Source organism: Dromaius novaehollandiae, chromosome Z (assembly GCF_036370855.1).
Source record: "Dromaius novaehollandiae isolate bDroNov1 chromosome Z, bDroNov1.hap1, whole genome shotgun sequence".
In the NCBI taxonomy this organism is placed as follows: domain Eukaryota; kingdom Metazoa; phylum Chordata; class Aves; order Casuariiformes; family Dromaiidae; genus Dromaius; species Dromaius novaehollandiae.
Window position 1 is genome coordinate 18,883,134 of NC_088132.1, and position 25,596 is coordinate 18,908,729.

A 25,596-nucleotide genomic window follows, 5' to 3' on the forward strand; every position below is an offset into this window, starting at 1 on the left:
AAGAATCCCTTCAAGCTTTGGAGATCAGTTTACTCTTTCCCCCCCCCCCATTTTGTATAATCTACCCTGAGTCCATTTGCACTTTCTGTAAGGCTAACTATGCAAAAATAACTTAAAAATCAAAAGCTAATCTTTGAAAACAATGCACAGGTCTTGTGCATGCCAGTAGTAAAAGGAATTCTATCATGACTATTAGCCCCTATCACTTTGCTTAACATCAAAGAAAATCTTTGTATAAAACTCAGAGACCAGGCTTTTTAATGTGTAAGAGGGCGGCAGACTCCATTCTTATTACAGTTTTTTAAAAGTAGCGCTTTAAAATAAAAAGGTATTAAAAGAGACATTCAATACAGAAAGTCATTAATAATCTCAGCAAGAATGTCTCATGCTCTTAAGAGCATCTTTCCTAGTATCTAGTGAATTATAAGCAAACCTTTCTTGAAATATTTTGTTGAACTTAGAGGAACTAGCCTCAACTGGCATTGCTGAAGGGGAAGACAACAGAGTAAGGAAGACGCTTGATTTCTTTTTTTTAAATTCTTTGTTATTTACCTTTCAGTTTCTGATAACTGATAGGAAATGGAACAGCAGGAAACACATTACAAATTTATTAACTGAGAGCTTTATTTCCTCTTTTTATTTCACCAGGTGTCCATAATCCATAGGGATTGATTCATTACTAAAAAATAAATTAATAATAATTTATGTTGTTAGAAATTTTATTCAATCTTTCAACATCACACTTTCTATTTACGTCACTTTATTTATAATATAATATACATTTTTTTAGAACTTCTACTAGAGTGGAAATTTCCATCTCAAGAGATTACAGTGTCTCTAATAACTCCTGTAAGATCAGTACTGTGTAAGGCTGACTGACATGAAAATTGTTTATTTTTGTTTTTCAACCTTTTTTTTTCCCAGAATCTTCACAGACTTAACTTTTGCCTCTACTATTTCTATATTGACCACTAAAAAACTAATTGATCTTCTGCTTCAGAATTCCTGCTGTTTCATGAGCTCTGTTACAATTCAACATAATCTATTTCCCACTGATGCTGGAAAACATAATAAGGTCACAGCAGGGAAGCTTTAGCTTCATTAAAGCACATTATAAAAAATAAAATGATCTAGGGTAAATTGTTTTTGTCCTTGTGGTACAGTTTGCATATATCCACATTAATCTGAGCATATAAAGCAGCAGTAAATTTGCTAGCCCTATTACATTACAAATGAGCGTCCTTATCTTTCATTTCACCATGGGAACCTCTAGTGGCAGATGGAGATGTCAATACTTCTTATTCCAGGGGATGTCTACCTTTGTTAGATAAAAAGATATCAAACCGCCCTGTAAGACCCAAAAAATCCTAGTCAATAAAAAGGTTTATTTCTGCCTCTAAACTGGTTTGAAGACTTTGCTTGTGTCCAGCAGATGCGCATGTCAGGATTATTTAAAGGAAATGAGCAAGCAAGGAAATGAATTGAAATTTTGATCCTCTGAGACTTCCATTTATCATGGAAACCCATAAGAGAGGGACTGTGCACAAGGATTTAAGATAGGGAATCAGTGATTGTTCTATTAATCTAGTTTAACTGATACTAAAATCTGACAGGGCAAATTACAAGTTGCAGGCAGTAAGGCTTATCAATTCATTACTACTTTCAAGGTTCTCCCTTCTCTCTTTCTCTTTTCCTGCAACTGCTGGCAAAGGATAGGCTTTTGCAGTTCAATTTTTCAGTTTATTTTTGACTGCTTTTAATTAAATTTGATGGCCTGCTTCTGCACCAGTGAAGTTATTGGAGTTGCAAAGCACTTTGCTGTTATAATGATGGCTCCCTTGATGTCTGTTCATTATTAACTGCTTTTCAAAAGTGCTTCTCTCAACTCTCATTTTATAAATATTTAAATAACTGTGAATTTCTATAACATAAATATCTGGGCACTGGAGATAGGAATTCTATTGCCTATTTAATAGGTTTTACATAGTAATATGATTTTTAAATAAAGTTATACATTATAATGTTAATTGGGAAAGTGTTGTCCCTAAATCATGTTGCTCGTAAGTCCCAGCACAAATTGTAGTAATATTTCAAAGCAGCAGTAATCGATGAATTAGTCAGTAGTTTATGAACTATTGCCTATGTGGATATATTTTTCACATATCTTAATTAATCAGAGCAACAGACTATTAAGTAAATAATACAAAGCAAAACAGAATACTTCTGATTCTTGCATTACAATGTTGAAATAATATTACTCAAATTGATTTCAATCCCTTCTGAAACAAATTTCTGCCTTTAATACAAAGTTACTGGGAATAAGATGGTAGGGCAAAGGAAAGGAAAGAGTTATTTAACTACTAATACTTTGGCGAACGTGAGGAAAGAGGCTGGTTACAACGCTAAATCTGGGGAAGAATTTAACAATCCTAGAATCTTCCGACAGACAGACTTTTAGCTCTTAAAACAAAAGACTTTTCTTTGTTGTTTAATGGGTCAGCTACTTGCCTCATCTCCTGTGAGCAGGGAGCCTTAAAGCAATATCATATTCCTCTAACCATCAAAGAACAGGATCTGCCCACCCTTTCTTATGCTGGAGTGCCTTGTTCTGCAAAGAGTTTCACTGACTTCACTGAAAATTCTCTCAAAGGACAGCTGTGTTCAGTATGACTAATAGAGGCACAATGTGGCATCGCGTTATTCAGTAGCAAAGAAATTTTGCCCTTTAAATGCAGGCGAAAAAAAGCAGAATAAAAGATAGGTTGCCAATGCAATTCTGGAAACTTACAGTTATCTTAGAATATTGTATTTTAGAAAACAGTTATTTTAACCTGTAAACTTGTGCCCCCCTCGGCAAAATGTGTAACTTCCTGTGGATTTTTGTATTACATAGAGCTGCAAGATCTGTAGTCACAACACCTGTGCAAGGAAGTACAGCATGTTTTTTGCTTCCGCACAGGCTGCTCTCTGTTCTTATTTATAATTTCTCCAGTGTTAGGGATTACCTGATGCTGCAAGCTCCTGCACTTAGCTCTTCACCTTACTAGTCATCTAAGTGAGCAATTTTACTTTCTATACCTTTAATGAAGCAAGACAATAACCGTATCTGAAACCAAGATGGAAATTATTATTGATTGGATCTATACATTATGCCACCAAAGTACACACATATACACTTTTGCCATCTACAGTAATTCTGAGGGCACCTCTACACAAACACACTCACAAAAATAAGTAAGAACCCTCCAAAAAGGTGAATTTAAGGTGCATCCAATTCCTCTAGAGATACTCTGAAATCACATGGCCTTGGCTGAATTAATTTCTTGGAGTTGTAAGTGTACATTGGGTGTGTTCCCACAATAACAGAAAATAAAAGGCAGACAAAGAAATTCTTCTACATGACAACTGGAGAAGGTAGTGAAATAGTTGTCCACTACCAGCACCTCTAGGAAGCCATAGGTTTGTGACTGTAGTACAGATAGGCATATTCATATTAGGTTTAATCCTGACAACTATTGTAAATGTCTGGCCTTAAGGATGTTGGTCCAGTCTAATAACACTCCTCCCTGCCACCTGCAATGTCCCTTCTGCATTTTTCAGGACTGTGGAAGAACTTTCAAATGAGTCAGTTCTCCTCTGTTCTTTCACCTTTTTCTAAATCTGAATATTTCCTGAAATATTAGAGAAGCAAAAGATGTGATACCCTTAATTGACTCTCATTACATAATTTCCTATTTTCGATACTGCTAATCTATAGCACCTTAGATTCCTCAGCAGATGGTATCCCATCTGTTACACACTAGTTTTCCAGAAATCTCATACTTCTGCAGGAAATCTGTCCATCATGACCCAGCTGTCCGTTTCTGCAAGAAAATGGCCAGTTTTCTGTCCCTTCTGACTCTACCACCTTCTACAGAAAACTATCTTAAACACTCTGAAGAATATAAATAAATTTGGGAACATTCTCACACATTAGTTACAGTTAGCTGGGAGTGTTTCTATTCTAAGCTCAAGCTGCTGTGTAGTGTTTTAAAGGAAGAAAAATCTCTCCTGGCCGTTCCCTACTAAAACAGCAACTTTACATTTGAGGCAACTGTAATGATTTTAAAGTTTCAAAGAATCAGCAAGTCTTCTTAATTACTTAATGGACGATTTTGTGTAAACAGCTGCTCTCTTTACAGCTAGCAGTGCACAGCCTTTCCGGTTAGACCAGAGAGGGACATATACTGCTGCGTCTCTTTTACTGTTTGATTAGCCCTACATAGCGAGCCTGGTCTCAGCAGTATGTCTGTGCGCGGTGGGTACAGGCCATGCAGGATGCGCACCTCGGTCTGGCTGGGCATGCCCAACGGGTTTGCCACGAGCTGTGTCCTTTGCGCGCCGGAGGAGTAGAAGACAGCATCCGTAGTGAGCCAAGGAAACTGCAGTCAGTGATGGCATGTGGCTCCACTGCCTTTGTGCAGTGGAGGTTAGGTAGCTATTACATCACTCCTCAGTCTCCTTTTTTGGCTGGATTATGTGAGGCCTAACCTTTGGAACCTGGAGCAGACACTTGTGTATCTGTCTAAGGATTATACCATGGTTTGCCACAAACTAAAAGCTCAGCTTACATCAAACCTTTCAGTGATGATGGAGCAAGATGACACTGAGCTGATCTGTCCTGAAAGAGCTGTGTTTTCAGTGGAAAACCTGAAACACATTGGCTTGGCATTAAGATTCATACAAACTTCAGAAAGAATCTCAAAAGACCCAGGCAAAACCAAAAAGACACATTAGCTCCGTTACTGCCCTCCTGGAATACTGCTGAGCTTTTCACAACCTTAGCAAATGTTTTGAGACTAGAGAGGGATCAGGTGCTATATTTACCACTAATATGCTTTGAAGCAATGAATGTTTAAACATGTGATTTTTGCTTTGGTAAGCAATGATGTGTTTGTGTGTGTATGGGCTGCTTGCCAGTCTGACTGGCACTGTTTGAATGGTAATGATTTATTAGAGAACAGGGAGTCAAATTTAAATTGTTTTTTAATGATAAATAAAACATCTAACTATAATGGTTTGGGAGTTTTTAAGACTGATCTAAGATAAAACAGAGAGAGTTATTCTAGTGCAATATTTGTTAGTATGTTTGATTTGTAACATTAAGATTTTTAACTGTGAACTGAAGAAGTTTTTTCCTATGAATTAATGAAAACATACTTTAACAAAGAAAGCTAACTAAACTTTCTTTTAGAAAGACTTAAATGAGCAGACATACTGCTGTGGGTAACACATTTATTTATATATGATAATAAGAATCAATACTAAGAGGAAAGAAAGAAACAACACAGTTGGTTTAAGACTATGAATTTTAGATTTCATTCTTTTGTGATGTAAATATTTGGGTCAAAGAGAGCTGTAAAAAGATAAGATATAGAGATAAGAATGTTAATTTTTATTTTGTATTCCAAGCAATTCAAACCATTTTGCTTCAAATGAAACATATTTGTTTATTTTAGAATATTTAGATGGAAGCCACACAATTTTGTGGTTACGGTATTTTAAAAGCCGAGGAATGAATAAATATTTTTGATTAAACACACTTCTCTGAATTTTTATAAAATGCATTACAGAAAAGTAAAAGGAGAAGCATATGTAAAATGTAAAACCTATGACAGAGAGCAGGAGTTTTCCAAAGGCAAAAGAGAGCATCACTTCCTTTCACAGTAAATGCAGACAGGTTGAAATAAAATAAAACTTTCTAAAATGCGTTGAATTATTCCATAATCATGTTTGCATCAATTCTGATATTTTTAAACCTCACAGGAAAGCAATCAGATTGGTAGAAATGAATAGATCACACTCATTTAATGCTAACATTCTATGTTAGAATTTTGTTGTTTGTTCCTCCTCTGCATTGCCTAAGCGCCAAATCAGAGAACACCAGCAGCCCAGAGAAGATCATCTCTCTCTCAGTTTCAATATTAACACTGTATCAGTCTTTAATTACTTGGACAAGCATTGGTAGATCAAGTCCCACTCACTTTGATGCAGTAAATACAGTTTCATCATTGTTAGTAACAGACCACAAATTTGTACTGATTTTGCAAGCACGCAAAACTAAGGACTGCCAGTCTTCTTTTCTGAGGTTGCTTTCACCTGCCTTAAACTTTCATTTAACTTTTTTAGGTGTAATATCATTTTTTCTCATGACCAGGTGGCTAGGCCTGATTTATTTTCTTTATTTTTTTTTCCTTTTGTAAAAAGTTCTATATAGAATGAAATGTCTCTGATTCTAACATAATGATGTAGTCAAGAGGAATACAGGCCTGGTATGATAAAAGAGGCCTTGAAAATGGGAACAGGTTGAAGTGTAGAGGAGTAGGGGTATGAGATCATCAGAAAAGGGGCACAGCCTTGCACTGAAGACCCCAAGGCTGTTAGAAACTCACAAATGTTCAGTTAAAGAAGTGCAGACTTGTGAGCTGGACAGAACCTATCTTAGGCATTGCAAAGACAATAAAGAACATATATTTACCGTGTGGATAATGGATCATGACCAACTCAGTTGCACCATGACTCAATTTAGTTGTAATGTGGGCTTGTAGAAGAAATAAGAAAAGGTCATGTTCATGTTTAGTAAATACAAAAATGATGCCATGTAGATGGTAGAGTGAGGAGGAAGAAGCTTTGCACATCAACATCATACTCCTCCCAACAAAGGACCCCAGGTGCTGTCAATTCTTTATACATGCCTCTCTACCCCGATCTGAAATCATCTATCTTAGGACCCACAGGGACTGTCAAAGAATATGCATGCTACCACAGGAAAAGGATACTAGGAGTGTGTGCATATCAGTTTTAACTGTATTGTTATTACAGAGACTTTTCCTATAATAGTATTTTTCCCTTATTTATTCATCTTTCCTTCTCTGTAATAATTAGGTATGGATTAGTAATAATTTTTTGTTAGACTAGATAAAGATTTCAATTAAATAACAATAAATTCTTGGCTTTGGAAACAAATGTGTTTCCTTTTTGCCCATAAGATTTTGACTATAATAACCTTCACTTTAGCACACTGGCCTAAAGACTACATGACCACATGTACTAACAGTTAGCTACTGGGATGTTCTGCATGAAGATGACAGATGCAGGATTTTACTGAGGACATGCACAGAGATTTTCAGGGGTAAATGACTGAAAAATCTGGCAGCCTTTGCTAGGAATGGAAGCAACACCAGATGATGGCCTTGTCAAATATCGCTCCATTCTCCACTGACAGAAGCAATAGTTTATCTTGAGGAAAGACCCGTACATTTTTAAAAAAATCACGGACAAAATAATATATTTTGTCCAAGCCACATCTAGGAAATGACTGAACAGTTTTAGCTAAAACTTAAACATTTGACTCAAGGCAAATACACAGCAGGAAAACTGTCAGGTGGAATGCTGAAGTTCGGCAAGTGAAAAGTGGCTGAAATCAGGGTTTTTCCATAAAATGGAAACTGAGCAATGCTTATATACATACATCTAATCATATGTAAACATACATCTAATTATAGGTAAAAAACATGCATCTAATCATATGTAAAAAATGTATTCCAGACTGGACTCTTAACAACAGAATAAGATTACATTAATATTAATTTCAGCTGTCGTTCTGTGCATGTTTTATATCTAAGGCTATCATACATATAAATACACTTATCTGGCTGTTAGCTATGTATTGCATATTATTTCAAATTAGGAGTGATGTTCATAGTCTTCACCCTATCAAACTGAGCAGACAGTTTCAACAGGAAGTGTTTCATTATAAGCACAGGGATTTCAAGCATGCCAGTACATGTCTACATGAAGTTCTTCTGAAATCGACAAAGCTATGAATAGATGACAATATCTGCCCAAATCCATAACGCAGCAAAAATCAGTCTAGAATATTACCTGACTTAACGTATACAGAAAACTCCTCAGATAAACTTCTTGTGATGTGCATCATATGAAATCCATATAGAGTTTAGCCTGATAATGATGCAAATTTGTACCATGTGTGGAAAATTCATATTCAGATTTTAACAAATGGTTTCAAAAGGTTTGTTTTCCCTTTTCTAATACAAAATTGTGCAGATGAGATAGAAAGGAATGGGCCTGGTTTACTTGTTTTGTGTATTATAGACGTCAAAAACACAGGCATCAAAGGACAAGTTGCTTATCAAGTCCATTCCTGTCTTTCTTCAGATCAGTCTTCTTCCTGTCTTTCCATAAATTCCCTATATAATACTGGGGAAAATATTTGTTCTTTATGTGCTTCAGTTTCACATCTGCTTAAGGGGAAGCATAGTTCCACTTCACGGGATTATGAAAACAGAAGTTGTGAGGCTCCTATGTATCTGGTAATTAGAGCCTGATATGCTGGAAAAGATTGTTCACATGCCGTTGCTGTTTGGTCTGCTCTTAGACTGCCCCAGTGAGTAGTTTGTATGTCTGGTATAGTTACTGTATAGCTACTGTTAACCATCAGCAAATTCTCTGTATTAAGTATGCAAAACTACTTAAAATTCTATCTCTGTAGATGCTCTGGTTTCAAACACTTTCAAGAATTTGTTATTTACATAAACATGCTATTATTCAGAAGATACTTTAAAAGTTATGTAAAGTGCTCTCAAGACTTAATTTTAATGCATTAACGGTCCTTAATTTAAGAGCTGCAGATAGGATTTTCATCATACTTAATGGGAATCAGCTTGTTGTTTTGCATATTTATAATTTTAAAATTTCTTCTTGATGACCAAATAGGGAATGGAACTTCATACTCTGCAACCAATATCATGTAAATAACAGCTGCAAAACTAGCAGTAAGAACTACTGCCCATACCCACTACTTGCATATTCAAAGGACCAGTAACTAGAGAAGAAGGAAGGTTCATCTTCCTTTGAGCCACTGTTTCTAACCTTAATCAATCAAGAGAGAAGCCATTAATACAATTTCTTTTTTCCTGTGTCTAAGGGAACTGTCAGTCCAGCTGGCCTCCAAAGTTAAAGAGCCCTCTTCACATATGTAACTTCAACACTTGTAAGACTTTATAAGATGAAGAGACAAGTTGTATGGGAAAGTGCAGAAGAATGTCGAGGAGATAGGCGATGGAAGCTAGCCAGACCCTTCCGTGGGAAAAGGAGCATCAGCAGGGCATGTTGACCCATAGTCACGTGGTTCAGCCTGTGCCAGGGTGGCGCTGCACCTGGGCTTTGAACCGAGAGTAACAATGAGCTCAACATGCTTACTGCGCATGTGTATAGTACATAAAAACTTCATCTAGTGCACCCCCCTACGGTGTTCCTCACCCTGGACCGACGCTCAGCGGTGCCAGGGATCCCCCGCTCCATTATTGCCTCGATCGGGAAAACGCCGGGGAACCCCGTTCAGACGCAGAGGTAATAAATGTTCCATATCGACCATCGTATGCCTTGTGTTTGTGTATCCGTCCCTGCGGGGAGTCCAGGCGGTGCCCCCACCTCACCCTTACACAAGTCATAGCTAATTCTACTTTGTTAAATTTTTCCTCCATATGGGACTTCATGTGATCTGCAAAAATATTAACCCAGTCCTTCAGAAACTATTAAAATTAGGCATAATCAGTTGTGATTAGATGATAACAAATGTGCTCTCTGGGAGAGGAATAGGAAACCTCATCCTATGGCTCCACTAAAATCTTGTGAAAACCTGATTCTGACATTATCCAGACCCAAAGCTCTAACTTTTCTTAGAGATAACAGCTGAAGCCACAGAGCAGAGCTCAAGATAAACGAGTTCCATTTCTGGCTTAACAAGGGACTCCTGGTGTCAAATGCTAACTTTTATGTGTCTTGTTTCCCAAATGTTAAGTGAATAAAGTAATGCTTCACTTTCTGTTGTCTTCTATCTACTATAACTGGGTAAAATAATGGCCTAAAATGGCCAAGACCAGCACGAAAGGACTCTGGTCTCAGGATATTTTGAACTGCTGTAGCATAATAGCTCTTGTTCTCATATCCTTAGTTTTACTGGGATTTATTTGTGGTCATTAAGACTGCAAGTGTTAAGCTAAGGTGGTAAATATGACAGAAATTTTACTTTTAATCTAAAAATATCTGTTGCTCTCGTACTCTTGCACTATGCTGCTGAAAGTACTTGTTAAAAATGTGACTATTAGGTTGCTCACTCTTCATCTGATTTCTTGCATCATTTATAAAAGGTTGCCAAGTCTGTTACAGTTTTGTCAGACAGTATGTTCAATTTTTCATTCCGTAAGAGTCTTTCACAGCATGTCAGGGATGTATTAGGAAGCATTTGAAACATATATGAAAACATGCCAATGTAGAAATGAATCTGGGATGTGCTTAGTTGTAGTCTGGAGCAATATGCAGTACTTTCACATTCTAGTGAAAACTTCTGATCATTTTACTTAAATTTGGAGAACTTTCTGAACAGACTGAAGTTACATTTTCCCTCAGAAAGGTTCTGCCTCATATCCAGGGTAAAATAAGGTCAGTATCTCACAGTAAGGAGATGTCTCTAAGTGCATCATCTCTATTCCTCCTCCAGTGTAGGAATTCCACAATTGAATCTCTGAAACCAAAGGGAGCAGAGTCAAGCTGATGAACTCTAACAGATCTGCACTTCTTGAATTAAAAGTCAAGCCTGTTAATGCATGGACTTTCTGTGTGTTTTTTAGTGTATGCTGTCACAAAATCATGGAACAATTTATTCTGGAAGAGACCTCTGGATGTCAACTAGTCTAAACCCCTGTGCAAAGCAAGGCCAGTTAGAGAAGATTGCTCAGGGCCATGTCCAGTCAGGTTTTGAATATCTTTGAATATCTTTAAGGATGGAGATTCCACAGCCTCTTTGGGCAACCTGTTCCCATTTTTGACCACCCTCACAGTCAATCTTTTTTTTTTTCTTATTTCTAATCAAAATTTTTGTATTCCTGTGTCTGTTTCCTCTTGTCCTTCCTCTGTGCACCTCTAAGAACAGACTGGGTCTACCTCCTCTACACCTTATGTCTCCTCTGCACCTTATGGCCTTTTCAGATCCCTATGAGTAGCAGCCCTACTCTCCCGCAGATTGACCTCTCCATGAATTTTTGGTATTGTCTGCGAGCTTTCCAAGAGTGAACTCCATTCCATCATCCAGGTCATTAAAGAAGTAGTCAAACAGTATTGGTCCTCTTATTGGTCCCTGCGGATCACTATTAATTCTTTGTCACCAGCTGGACTTTGTATCACTGATCACAATTTATTGAGTCCAGAAGTCCAGTCAGTTTGCACTCACATTATTTTGGGCTTATCTGGTCCATATTTCATCAGTCTTGCAACAAAGATACCATTGGAAATGGCATCAAAGGCCTCTACGAAGTCAAGGTGAACTTGACTTCAGAAAGGCCACATCCGCTGCAACTCTGCTTGTCCATAGTCTTCTCATCATCAAAGGCTATCAGGTTGGTTAAGTACAATTTGCATGGACCTGGATTCACCTTCTGAATTTGGTAATGATTGTTTATATCATCTAGAAAAATCTACGTGCTACAATCTACAGAACGGCTTTAAAACAATAAGATGCTGCCTACCTGCCTACATGGTTGTTGTGATATTTCTGTAATGTTTCTAAATTTATCATTTCAAATTAAATGAATAAATAAATAAAATAAAACCTCTATGAATGACTACGTCCTCAAAGGGATGTGCACACCATTCACATCTCAGGTCAAAAATTGAGGTTTTTTACCATCATTATATTTATTAGCTTTGATAATTTCATATAATCTTTCCCACCTGAAAAGTGTTGGATCATTTGACTCACCACATAAATATTTCTGTTGGATGAGAGATCATTTCTCAATATATAATTAAAGTGCCAAGCATCTAAATCAACTAAACATTATGAACATGCTTACTGTCTATGACTCCCTCCTTTTAATGTGAAATTGGGTGATAAGATTCTTCCTGCTTCCGGCATTACTTAGATGTTTCTCTAGTTTAGCAAGTTGTACAAAACACAGCACACTGCCCAATACAGCACTGTTGAGCCAAAGCTTGAAATTGCTTCCATGCTGCTAGCTTAGAAAAGTTCTTTGATCTTAAGATGAGCTTGCAAAATATGTAATTTTAACATGATGATGTAAAAAGAACTGATGAAGCATGCAATAATAAATAGTATGTTGATACAGAAGTACTGGTGCTAATTTTGCCTTGCAAAGGAGTCAAGAATACAAGTAACCTCCAATACATTTTTCTGCTTGAGAATTAGAACAATTCTTGATTTCTTTGACATCATAATATTAAAATATTGAATAAACAAATATCTAATGTCTTAAGCATTGTGATTTTGAATAGACAATAAAAACATAAATTTAAAAAGAAATATTCTTCCACCAAGCATTTTCAGTAGCTAAAATGTCAAAGTTTAGTAATTCAGGATTGCTTTCTTGATACCTGAAGATTGCTGATTCATGCCAGAAAACAGAAGAAAATGAATTGCCTTTTCTAGTTAACCTTTGACAGGAAACACTATTCCATTACAAGCACCAGTTGTAAAAGCTTAATAAAACAAAAGGAATTATGGGTAGAGCAGAAAAATAAAAAAAAAAAACTTGGGAAATCTGGCAATTAAAAAATCTACATCTATTAAGTAAGTCCACAAATCTCTGGAATATCTAGGCAATAGTTTCAGTCATTCTCTCTAGACTTAGAAGGGTTAATAAGGTAATATTATCTAACCTGAGATCTCTTGCATGAGATTTTCCCCCTTTAGGCATGTAATTTCACTCACGGCTGGCCATCGGTGAAGATATAAAAAACTTAGGGAATTACTGTCAACACTTAAGGGCTATTCTAGATACTCAGAACTCTAGGGAGCTCTACCGTGTACTCTGTATGAACATGATTTATTGGCATAGGATGGACCTCATTGTCATCCTTATTTCAGGATGCTGCTTTCTGTGAGTTCATCCCAAGACATCTAAGCATTTTCCTTCATCTTGCAGCTGTTTCACCTCTGTCTGTTAAAGACTGCTTACATCCAAAGGTCTGCATTGTATCTTGAGAATGGTGGAAAGTGAGGCTTTTAACAGAGCGCATTCCTCCACAGGTGCACTGCCATTACTGCTGGCAGAAGATAGCTCAGAGACCATTTCTCTTTCTAGTTTTTGCTAGGCTCCCATAGCAAATCATATTAGAATTATGATTTTGTAAGGCTGACTCCGGACTCAAGATATGTGAGACAGTTCTCTTTATTGCACCAAAATTTTAGTCATTTATGTTTTATCTAATATGCCACATTCTGTCCAAAGCAAATGAGGTCTTGTCTGTTAGTTGTTTCCCCTCATCCAGCAATCAAATATCAACAAAGAACTCTCCTTCATTATCAAAATAAAAGGACTTTTACGAGTTTTCAAGCATCTTTGGGCTATCCTGCTTCTTAATCAATTATCAGTAATAAATTTCTTTCAGGCTACAAGTTGTTTTTGTCTTTCAAAAATTCCTATAGATGTGGAACAAATAACACATGTACACATAATACAGGAGTTTCCTAAATGCAGCTATCAGTCATCAGATTGCTCTCACTCTTCCAGAAAGTTTCACATGTCATATATCAAACAGTCAGAGAAACTGATATTGCTAGTTAAAACTTCAAGTTTTTAAAGAAAAATAACCCTTCGCATCAATATTATTCTCAATTTGAATTATAATACACTGCATTAAATTCCTTTCCTGTCTATACATGATCAGATAAAAGATCACAAAGAAGATAAACACATTTTATTCTATACATTTGAGGACCTACGAAAAGTCATAGTTCTTTTAGTTTGTATAGTGTATGAGTCATGGTCTGTTTGGTTTGGCTAGCAGCGGATGAAGCAAAACAAACTTCAGGTTGTTTGAACAAAGCATCAGTTCAACTTTATCAGCTTTTCTAACAAACAGTTAGTGATTCAAGATTAACCCCACAAGAGAATGGAATTTGACTACTCTATTACACTGTCTCTACACAAATATATCTAACAAGATGTATTTTGAATAGCTTCCAAGCTGTCAACAACTGTAATTATAGAGCTAAGCGTTTGCTTCGAAGTGACTTTAGTATATTTCCATAGATTCAGTATTTTTTACAATATCATATCTTGCTTGTCACAGTGATATATGAGCATCTTTTACTCTCCCCACGACCATCTCTGTTTCTTCCGCCCTCTCCTTTTTCTCTTTTTTAAAGGCTAGTAGTATCCTGCAGGTTTCTTAGCAGTTGATCCAAGAGGACAATAGCCTTTTACTGAGAAATTACACTGTAACACATGTTAAAAAACATGTGCTGACAAACTAAAAACCATCCTGTATTTGTCTTTTCTGGGAGCTCTGATTTGCTATAAGCAAAAAGAATATGTTGACATTTACCAGTACCAATATAAGGAAAAATAAAATATTCTAAGTTGAACTGAAAGTGATAATGGAATTTGGTAATAATAAAAATCTGAGACTACAAGCATGAAATGTGTACACAGTTGGCACCTTCTGTGTATATTGTGACACATTTCTGTAAGTAGTGCTCTTAAGAAATTATTTCTCTGTATATGGAGCTCTTTTCATTCATGGCATTACTAATGTTCATCAACTTAGCTCCTACATGTGAAGGACAATTTGTGGGGCACCCTCAGAAAACATAGTTGGAGAAACAATACTTCTTTTTCTGTCCGTCATTTGTAATTCTCTCCCATGCTTTTTCTCCAAGAAAAACAATAGGAAAGGTCTGTTTAAATAATATAAAAATAATGGTCCTGACATTTTTTTTTGCCCAAATTTATCTTCTACACCAAACATATTACTATTTATCTGTATTTTCTTGATTGCTGAGCGTATGCATATACATTCATGTTTCAGAATTTTTACATTTATTTTTATAGTAATTTGGCATTACTTTCAGTGAATGCTTTCAATTGTCTAGAAAGGTAGATACATCAAAATGTGATGTTATTAAGTTTGCAAAATAACATTATAAAGTGTTTGAATTACATTCTGTTTTAAAGATGTGTTTAAATGGGAAACTCTGAATTCCACAGCATGGGGAACAAAAGTGCTTTACAATGTGTTATGAATTACATTTTTAATTTATTTTTATTGTTAGAAATCAGCAAACTTTGTAAATTTAGTCTTTAATGAAGTTCCAAAAGCGTAAAACTTCACTTACTTGGAGTTGAGGCTGATCAGCTCTTCCAGGGCTGGTGCCAACATTCTGTCAGTCAAACACTTAACTAGACGGCAAAGGGCCAGGAAAGCAGTTGCCTTTTATTTCCACCTGGAACAAAATATTGTATCAGCCACCTTTTTCATAGTCTTCCAAGTGCAGTAAGACATTCATTATGTTATCTGTGCCTGTCACATTAGCAGTTCACCAGAACACTCCTGCAAAGGGTTGAAGCATAAACTATTCCACTCTGTGATTTTCTCCTGAATGTGTAATATAACATATGTATAAATAAATTCTCTAAATGATACTTTATTTTATTATAATAATATCTAATAAAATGTATTATTATATTCATTTTCAATAGTTAAATTTAAATAAAATATTTATTTGCAAAAGTTATATATTTCTAAATATTGGTTCCAAGGAAACCAAATTAGAATATCTAACAGAAAATAGGGTTGTTTCAGAGCAAAGTATTTTAATACTACTCTAGTACTTTAAAACCTTAAGTCCGTATCCAAAGAGTAAAAAATGACATTTAATTAGGTCTTAGAATATTACCCATTTTTCTCCAATTTATTCACTGTATTCACCCATTACCCTTTGAATAAAAAATCTTCAAAATTATGAGAAATTCTTTTTAAAACAGAAGGTCAATCTTGTTTTCTGTCGTGTATAGTTGATGAAAAAATCCCTAACTTTTAGGCCACACTCTGTTATCTTTGAAAGGCCATGGAGATGAGGGGAAGTCCTGACTGACTGAAAAATCTACATATATTACATCCATCTACAAAAAAGAGTAAAAGGAGGATCCAGAAAACTATAGATCAGTTTCACTTTAGTCCCTGAGAAAATTTTGGAGCAGGTCCTCTTGAAAGCTATTTTCAGGCACAGGAAGGACAAGAAAAAGCCAACACAGATTTGCCAGTGGTAAGTCATGCTTAACCAACTTGACTGCTTACCAGTGAAATAGCTTGTTCAGTGGATGAAGGGAGATCTGTGAAAGCCATGTATTTTCTCATGCTTCACAGTAAAAGTTAATATTATTGATGATGAAATACAGAATTTCTCATTTCTTAAATAGCTATCTGATTATACAACCAGAGCCCCACAGCTTCCATACCATGGTAAATCAAAAAGAGCAGGGAGATGTATCATGGTGGTAGATGTAGAAGGAAGAATACAGTGGAAAAAAAAATCTTTGCTTAGATATATAATATTAAAATGTTCATAAAATGCATAATATTAAAATATTAAAATAGCGGTTTTACTCTGTCTTATTGACCATGTGATATCTCTGTAGTTGAAACTGAAACAGCACCAAGAAAACCTGAAGAGAAATCATCATCACATTATACCTCACAGCTGTACTACAACACACGGAATGCTCATCTACAGAGAGCAAAATTTTTCACAAACTCACTATCCTGAAAGAACAACTTTAAAGAGAGATTGTGTGCTATGCTAGTTCTGGAGACAGGATAGCAATGTTCATAAAATCACATATAAGATGTGGATCTTTATCCATCAATGTTCCTTGCTCTACAGGATACACAGCTTATAAATCAGTAGCAGGTTATAATAAGGTCAGATAAGAAGAACGATTAATATTATATAGTTGGCTCCTTAAACAAAATAAAGAAACACTGGTCATAGAGTCACTACAAGTATGACAAATTTTTGACCTTCTATTTATAGTGTAACCACCTGGGAGGACTACACGATGTTATGTATGAATGCTATTTTCTTGAAGATAAATGGTATACCTTTATTTCTTCAGAAAAAAAGTATATTTAAGGAGAATTCAGATGAAGATTACATAATAATAATGTAGAAACAAGTATTTTTGAAATGTTGTAATTATCCACTGGGGGGGGGGGGGGGGGGAAGAGCTTTGATTGTGAAGAATCCAGGAAACTTTGATCCTCTTTTGTATTGACATTGTGCAATATAATTTTCATGAAGGTATTTTAGTGTTAGTGTTTACAAATTAGAATAGACCAAATTTTAGATATAATTTTTTAAACTTTTTTTTAGATAGAAAGGTCAATTTCAGAACTTCATCCTTCCTTTCTCACAAGGCTCCAGTATGAATACCTAGCAAAATAATTCTATGTGAAGAATAAGAATTATGATTCAATGAGAATATGCTCTGCATCAATTATTAAGCATAATAAAGAATGCTGATTTCTTGGTGTATGTGCAAAACTCAACCTGAATTTACCACAGAGTTTCTACTGTGTCTTGCTAAGTCATAGTATTAATAACAGAAAATAGGGTATTGATATTTACCCAGATAGTGATTTACCCCTTCCAATAAACAAACAAACAAACAAAAGCTGCAGAATTTGAGACTGAAGAGCTAACACGTCTACATTTGAGTTTAGATGTCTATATTTGAGTTCAATTCTTGCAGTCCAAATTTAAATTATAATAAGAATATATAAACTCTAAGTACGCCATATGAAATTGCAAAGTGATCCAAAACCCATAAAATCTCAATGACCTAACTCTTGTCCTCTTACTAGAGAGTGAACGCACTGCTATATTATAAAGAACCAACATAATCCTGTAAAACTAATACGACATAATTTCCTAACAGCTGAAAGCTCATTCTAATCTGTTCTAATTCTAACATAAAGAGCTAACTCCTCATTCTAGGAATTATTATAATTGCTTAGAATGCAATATCTAAATTTTCTATTACATAGACATTTTGTAATTTCAGACTGAGATGATCAGTAAATTCGTTGTCTCAGAAGCCTTTTTCCACTCTTTCCTTCAATGTAATGAAGTTATGCCTACATAGGAATAGCCTTAAGCATGGATGAATATAGTTCAATAGGCTTACAGTGTTGAACATGGATACCTATCTGGAACAGAACTGGTCAAGATTTCTTTTTCCATCCATTGTAATGTTTTTGAATTTCGAAACTTCTTTATTTGCACAGGGAGCATTCCAAAAGCTTTTGAAAACTTTTGAAGAAAACCAACAATCTTTCCAAAACAAGATAATACACACATTTAAGGGTGTCTCCCTGACACTTTTAGATTGGTAAGGCAAATAGGCTGAATGCAGAAGAGAAGATGAAATCCCTCTGAACTGCTTCAGCCATAAACTCTGTCATGTCATATGTATGATATCAGAAGTTGGGTTTTGCAAATTAATATTTTCTAATGAAAAAGTCTTCTAAATTTCCAAACAGCTCTAACCCGGAATTCCCCAAGGAAAAGAGCAGACCAGGAGGCCTTTACTTAATTGTGACAATGAACTGTGTGCTGAAACACCATCTAGAGGCAGAAATGTCTTCTACCTTTTTTGACTTGGAGCTGAAAAAAAACCTCGTGTTTCAATGGAATGGTGAGAAGTTCTCCCACTCTTCGACTGCTGTAGGGAAATAAACTGCATGCATATTTTCAATTGCAATGAAGTAGCCCCTCTCTCTTAGACGCTCTTTTTCTTCTTAAATTCTTATGTTTTCTTTCAGTCTTTTCGTTCTCTGTCTTTACCTATGTTCTCTCTTTGTCTCTTTTCTCCTCTTGTTTCCTAGAACTCATTTTCCCTTTCCTGTATTCTCCACATCTCCACTTCTCAACCTCAGCAAAGCTATGAACACTCTCATCACCTTCTTACCAATCAGCCCAGCAATTTTCTTTTCTTTTCTCTGACACGGATATAGTTGGCCCAAAGTTATTTTTGCCCGTACTTTGCACTTGTTATCAGTTGGGAACAGAAGGAAACATCACTTCTGTTCCTGAATGAAAGCAGCAGATAAGCATGAAGCTTTGGGCTGTCTGCTATTTCTGTTAGCCACTACAGGAGCACAGTGCATTATTGTGTCTCTCTTCTATTATGTATGCTGAGATTCCCTGCCAGGAGGGCTAAGCCATTTACATTTTCTGAGAAAAGGGGCCCAAGCAGCCAGATGCCAATATATAGTTGACAGTGTTATAAAAAGGTTAAACTTCAGCATTGACATTTACATATATGCTTCTGGCCACAATGAATTCCAGTGTATTAAACTCAGCCTTATGACACTGCTGCACAAAGACAGAACCTAGCTACAAAGGCAAGGCTTGTAAGGAAAAAGTAATATCTCTCATTTGATCTGTTGATAAAACTGGAAAAAAAACAGACAAGATGATGGCACAAAAGCGTTTTTCGGCTCAAAGAATACAGGGAAGAAGAATTCAGTTTTGCTGTCAGATGAAGCACTGATAGTATGACTCATTTGAAAATTACTTATTAAAATAACAAGATATAATACTACCTCCGTCATCACAGAAATAATATACCAGCGATTACGCCCTCCTAATGAATGTTTACATAATACTCGTGTGATTTTTGAGGATGAGAAAGCACTTCCCAAGTATATTAGCAGCAAAAGTTGAAAGGCAAATGCTAAGTAAAAATGACATGATAGTCTTTCAGCTTCTATAAGTAGCTGTAATAACACTGAGTTCAGTGATTTCTAGGTTGATGACTTCCCTTTAAAGCAAACGAAAGCTTTTTCCTATTTCCCCTCATTCACACACGTGGTAAACAAGCCTACATTATATTGTTTGCCCATTTAATGCGTGAGGAAATATTCTTTCGGCTAATTATAACTAATCTTCATTTACTGTTATGTCAGCTTTTATAACTTCAAAATTTCATTTACAGTGCATCTTTTACCCGAGTTTTTGACCTATAACATATCTGGGGACAATTCATGTTTGTATTCTCTTTCATTACATGTGGACACACAGTATCAGGTTAATAAAACAAATAATGTGAGCACACATCATGCCTTTAATGAGTCTCCTTGAGTGTGAAGCTCTTTAAGAGTCCTTTTTTTTCTTTCAAAGGGACAGACTGTTTCTTACCCTTTAAATATAGTTAAATCTTCATTTATCTATGTACTTGAAAGTATCAAAACATTCACCATTGGATCATTTCTTACAGACATAATGCTGTTAATGAAAAAGAAGAAGAAAAAAGAAAAGAATGAAATAATAAAAAAAGGAAATTCAAGTTATTAAATGAAAACTCTTTAGTCCTCAAAGGTTTGTCTAGATTAGGTTTTTGAAGTTCTTCACCAATAATGCCATAAACACAGCAATGGTAAGAATCACTGCACAAGATATTGAAGTACAAATTTAATTTGTGTCCAGGCTTGAGCACTGTGGTCCAGTTTCTCAGTGTACAATGCTATCTTTTTAATCTAAAATCGTAAGCAACGATTGCAAGGAATTTCTTTTCTTGAAACATGTCACTCAACAGTGTAGGAGATTATTCTTGTCTCTTGCTGCCCTCCTAAGATGTGCATTGTGTGTCCTAGATGTGTTTTACTGACCACTCAAAACACATTTTCCAAGTTTTGTTGATCTAACAGGAAGGTTCTCATTAACTGCTTTCAGATAAGACTGCAGGTCTTCACCCCACAAGAGGTGTCACACTTGAGATTGGCAGAAACTTGACAAAAAGATGAGTTTTCAGCCAGGGCAACACAGAGAGAGGAAATCTCTTAAACATCTTCATGGACTATAAGAAGCTATTAAATATATTGATCCTTGTCTTAAGAACTTACTAGTAAGTGGGAACCCCATATTCTGCTTTTTTAGATCAGAAAAATTGGCTATTCTTTATTAGGTAAAAATAAAGATAAAGCCATTGTCTGAAGCACCTTGTGGTAAGAGCTGATTTCCAAGCACAATTCTTACTTCTCTGATCTTTTCCAAATTTTAATATTTTTGTTGACTGCTCAAAGTTATATTAACTAGTATTTTATATTGAAAGATTTTTTTTTACCATTTTCATTACAACAATGCAGAAGTAGTCATATTTATAAAAATCTGTCTGCCTGCTTTATTTTATTGGGTCCTAACTACATGATCCATTTAATTCATTTCAAGTTTTGTAGATTAATTATACTTTGGATATAATCCATCCAATTTCAATTTGGGCTCAGCACGGTTGTTTTATTTTGTTTTAGGTATTTTGAGTGGATGATAGAACAATTCAGGTTTATAATAGGAATCTGACAAAACCTTTGCAATGAAGAAATTCTCCTCATTCCTTAAACTAGTCATTTTTTGTTGTATGGGCAGCATCTCATTTTAAGAAAAAGAAAGCATGACAGTTATATCATTCTTTAGGAAAAAGAAGTAAGTTGGTGATGTTAGGAGAGGTGAAGCATTAGAATTTCCTTGAGGCTCATTATGCTTTTACTTAACTAGAATATGTTAGCTAATTAACTCGACCCCAAGTTTGCAATGTTTTTTCAAAATGAAACACATTTTTCACTTTTTTTTTTTTTTTGGTCTCAAATAGATAATCAATATTCAGGATTTTGCTGAGTTATTTTTATGACCTGATTTTAAATCTGTTGAGACATTAACAAAGGATTGTTTTCTAGTTCAAAAATATGCATCTGTATGCATCTATCTTTTCAGCAATATTGAGCCAGAGGGGCTATCTCTTAGCTTCTCTTTAGGCCACTGTCAAAACTACCTCCTTTTTAGGGTGGATTTTCTTTTGCTGTCTGTATGTCTTATGAGATACACTCACTAATTTCTTCATAATCCATAATTGCAGTAGTTTGCAGCGAAAGCCCTCAATTCACATGAAAACCTTTCACAGGCTTTATTTTGAGCATTGTATCCTGCACTAAAGAGTTTTGTTATTTGATGAACCCTTAGAAACAACCACTAAATATCTCACCTTGTTTAGACTAAAATAGTTAGTAGAAGTGCCAATCAAATAGAACCTGTTAGGTGAAATGAAGGACTCCTGGGGGTAAATTGCCATTACAGACAAAATTCCATCACTTACTCATGAACATCTTTAACGTTCTCAAACAAGTTTTCATGCCCTTTGAGTTTTTAACCTTAGATCTGTTGCAGCATTTGATTAAACAAACTTTTCTTTTTGTTCATTGCATAACTCTTTTAATTCCAAAGGGATTTAGGAGGCTTTGATAAGAAATTACTTTGAGGGGAATTACGGAAAAAAAAAAAAAAATCACACACAGATACATACGCACAAACCAGGCAGATTACCGTAATGGTGTTTAAATATCTTAGAAAAATGAAATTAGAATTAGGGCTTTACTCTTCAATACACAATCACATATACTTAAAGGCAAAATTTTTTAGAGAATATTGTGCTCCATTTCACAGTTCTCACTGATCTGATCTGATCTGATCAAGTAATGATCAGACTGACATCTCAAAATATAGAAATGTAAAACCAGATCAATCAGGATATGAAAGCTGATCAAATATTCCAAATGTATATTGTAAATTTCAGAGCATGTCCCAGCATCTCACAGCTAGGAGGAATTATGGATTACTTTAGAATTCTATTTCTAAATTCTGAATTCTAATTTCTTGGCGATAGAGTTGATTTTAGCAAGGTGTGGTTGTCACTAGCTATGCTCTACAGCTGTCTGCCCCCCAGCCAGAAATACCTGCCTGTGGCCCCTCTGCAGCCAGTCTTGCAGGTCAGGGAGCAAGCAGCTTCCATCCCATCCCGTCCCGTCCTGTCCCATCCCGTCCCATCACAGGTGCCGGACCGGGCTGGGCTCCGACCTTGGTCCCTCGCAGCACCCTGCAGCCAGCCGCAGCCCAGGCTGCTCTGGCCCCGGGGTGCAGGCTGCCAGCCTCTTGACGTGAGTGTCACAAGGGCTGCTAGCACCCTTTTTCTTACCAGCCATAGTTATAATGATTATACATGTTTGTCCTTGGCTAGGTCATAGCATGAAGGGAGGGACTGTGGGGACTCCTTCACGCCAGTCCTCTAATAGTGGTAGGACTTTTTTTTTTTTTTTTCAATGTGAATTATACCTAGATACCTCATTCAAAACTGAGCTCTCCTATGGCACTTCTTTTTCAGAAGTGATAGTTTTATATTTACTCTGACTATAAAATGCAGGGGCTGAAGAACCAGCCTTACATTACGACACTTCAGGGGCTTGATCTGCTTGCTTTGCTGTGAAGAAAATTAAGAAGATGACAGAAATCTTTCAAAGTCTCTACCAAACAGATTTGGGGAAATTTCCTATTTGAATAAAAATCTGGTAATCAGCATGACCTTGAGCATGTCATCAGATACATCAACAAAGTATCTAGGAAGTATCTTTGCGTCTGTTTTACCTGCCAATCTATAGTTGCAGCCAGTCTCCGATTCTTCAGAGGAGGAAGAGCAAAAACCGTGTCTAACCAATTGCTTATCAAGGAAATGTACTCCTTCACTCTGCTGATGACTGACTAAAGCTCTGAAGCATGAAATTTGATTTTGTTGCTACTTTAATGTATAGATGCAAGTGCTATGAACATAAAAATGTCAATGCAGGAAATCCTGTTTTCCCCAGTAGTCTTGAAAGATGATGAAAATGGGAAATCAGAGATTAAAAGATTTCAAGGTCCAATTGAACCAAGGCAGCCCTACATCCATAAAAGCCATACATAGAGGTTATATTTTTTTCTGGAGTAAAATATATCTTTGAAAGAGTTGTGTAATCAAACGATAGTAAGCTGCACTACTCTGCAATTATTTAACCATCTCACAACTAGGACATTTATTTCTTATTTTAATATTCTGCTTGTCTAAAAGCTGGCTCTCAACACCTGGATTTATGTTGAACTTTTGTCTTCAAAGCTGAGCAGCTGTCCTCTCCTTCCTATTGTACTTGTGTGCATATACATATATACTCATATAGGATTCGTCTTTCAATCTTCTCTCTGATTAAGTTAGACAACTTAGTCTTCAGAGATCTAGCATTTTAGGCTTGCTGTCCAGTTGCTGGATTCTATTTTCAGAATAAAAGTTATGTCTTCCATCCCTGACAAAAAGTCCCATCCTTAAGCCTCATGGCTGAGTGAAAAATCATCATTCATGTATGCTGCAGTTGGGTGCAGAGTCATTTCTTAAATAAATTGCCCTAATTTTAAATGTGGAGACATGTACAAGTTAATGCATATGGCACAAAAAATCACTGAAAAGTCTGAAAACTGCTCAGACAGCTATTGCAATAAAAAGTAATTTCAATTCATGTTAGAATACTACAGACCCTTTTTATTATGCTCATAACAGTGAACAAATTGCTTATAATTACTTACGAGGATAAGAAAGCAAATTAAATCCAACAATTCCTTTAGCAATCTTAACCTGCAGCCCTAGGGCCAGCTTTGCAGTTTGTAAGCAATGAAGTCTGCCAAGGTGAGATAGCTACAGAGATGGTGGATCCTTACAAAAGGGAGGAAAAACAAAATCAGAACAAACAAAATCAGAACAAAAAGATGAGAGACATAGCAGTTTCAGCATACTGCCAAAACCATATTTAGATCATATTTATTTACTAATGTGAGAGAAGTTTTTAAAAATAGTGTTTGTTACACACAAACAAAACACAAGTGTGTGACACATGAAAAAGAGGAAATAGCTGTGCACCTATGCACCTGAAGTAACTGCCTTCTAATTTGCTGGCATGTAGCATTAGGTGACAGGAGTCAAGGACAGCTGGCAAGGAATTCTCAGATAAAAGATGTTGTCACGGGAAATGAGCTTCGAGCAGAGAGTCACAGAATCATAAATAATTTAGGTGGGAAGGGCGCTCTGGAGTTGTCTTCTAGTCTGATCCTCCACTCAAACAGAGCCAGCTTAGACTGGGCTGCTCAGGTTGTCCCTCCTGATGATTTTTGGATGGAGGCGAAGCAGAGAGCTCCAGAGATACCAGCTCACAGAGCCTGATAACTATAAAAGCCTTGGATTTAGTAAAGTTTAAAATGTCTTACTAGAAACTGGTACCCTGTAAACCCTAGCAATTACAGAGGTGAAGGGAAACTGAGATCCTGCCAAAATCAATTTTGATTTCAAATTTTGAATGCAAAATTTTCTTCCTTTGAAAGTTTGGCAATTTCTGTAGTTCCACCTTTGATTTGAAAATGGAAGGCTCCCCTTGCCCTCCCTCTCCAATATCCTGTGCAGTCCAAGCTGTCTATTCAAAACTCACAATTTTTTTTGGTATTTTTTTCTGCTTGCACATACAACAACAAAAATGGACATGGTGTAAATTTCTCTGTATCTCTGATGCACATGAAACAAAAGATAAATGGGTAAGTTTTGCTTTTGAGGGCTATGTACAATCCAAGTGTTAAGAAAACATGTGAATTAAGGAACAACAAGACAGAAGAAAAAGGCAGTATATTCCCAGATGTGGATACTGTTATTTAAAGGTTCAGGCTTTAGGAGTGCAAGGAGACATTGACAGAGAAGGGTCCAGTGACTGTAAGACAATAGAGACCATTAAAAATTCGGGAAAAATCCCTACTGACTCCTTATGACATCTTTTTTTCCAGATGATTCTGTTTTTTCTCAAAGGGATGATATGATGCACAAATACTATAACAGATAATGT

The 25,596-nt window shown here is 36.0% G+C and overlaps 1 long non-coding RNA gene across 1 annotated transcript in view; it reads right to left on the reverse strand.

Annotated features, from left to right (window-relative positions):
* LOC135325021 (uncharacterized) overlaps positions 1-25,596 on the reverse strand; it is a 510,892-nt gene that overhangs the window by 179,001 nt on the left and 306,295 nt on the right. The window contains exon 4 of the long non-coding RNA XR_010386241.1: positions 15,197-15,304. This is a non-coding gene — a long non-coding RNA (uncharacterized LOC135325021). The remainder of the gene's footprint in view (positions 1-15,196; positions 15,305-25,596) is intronic.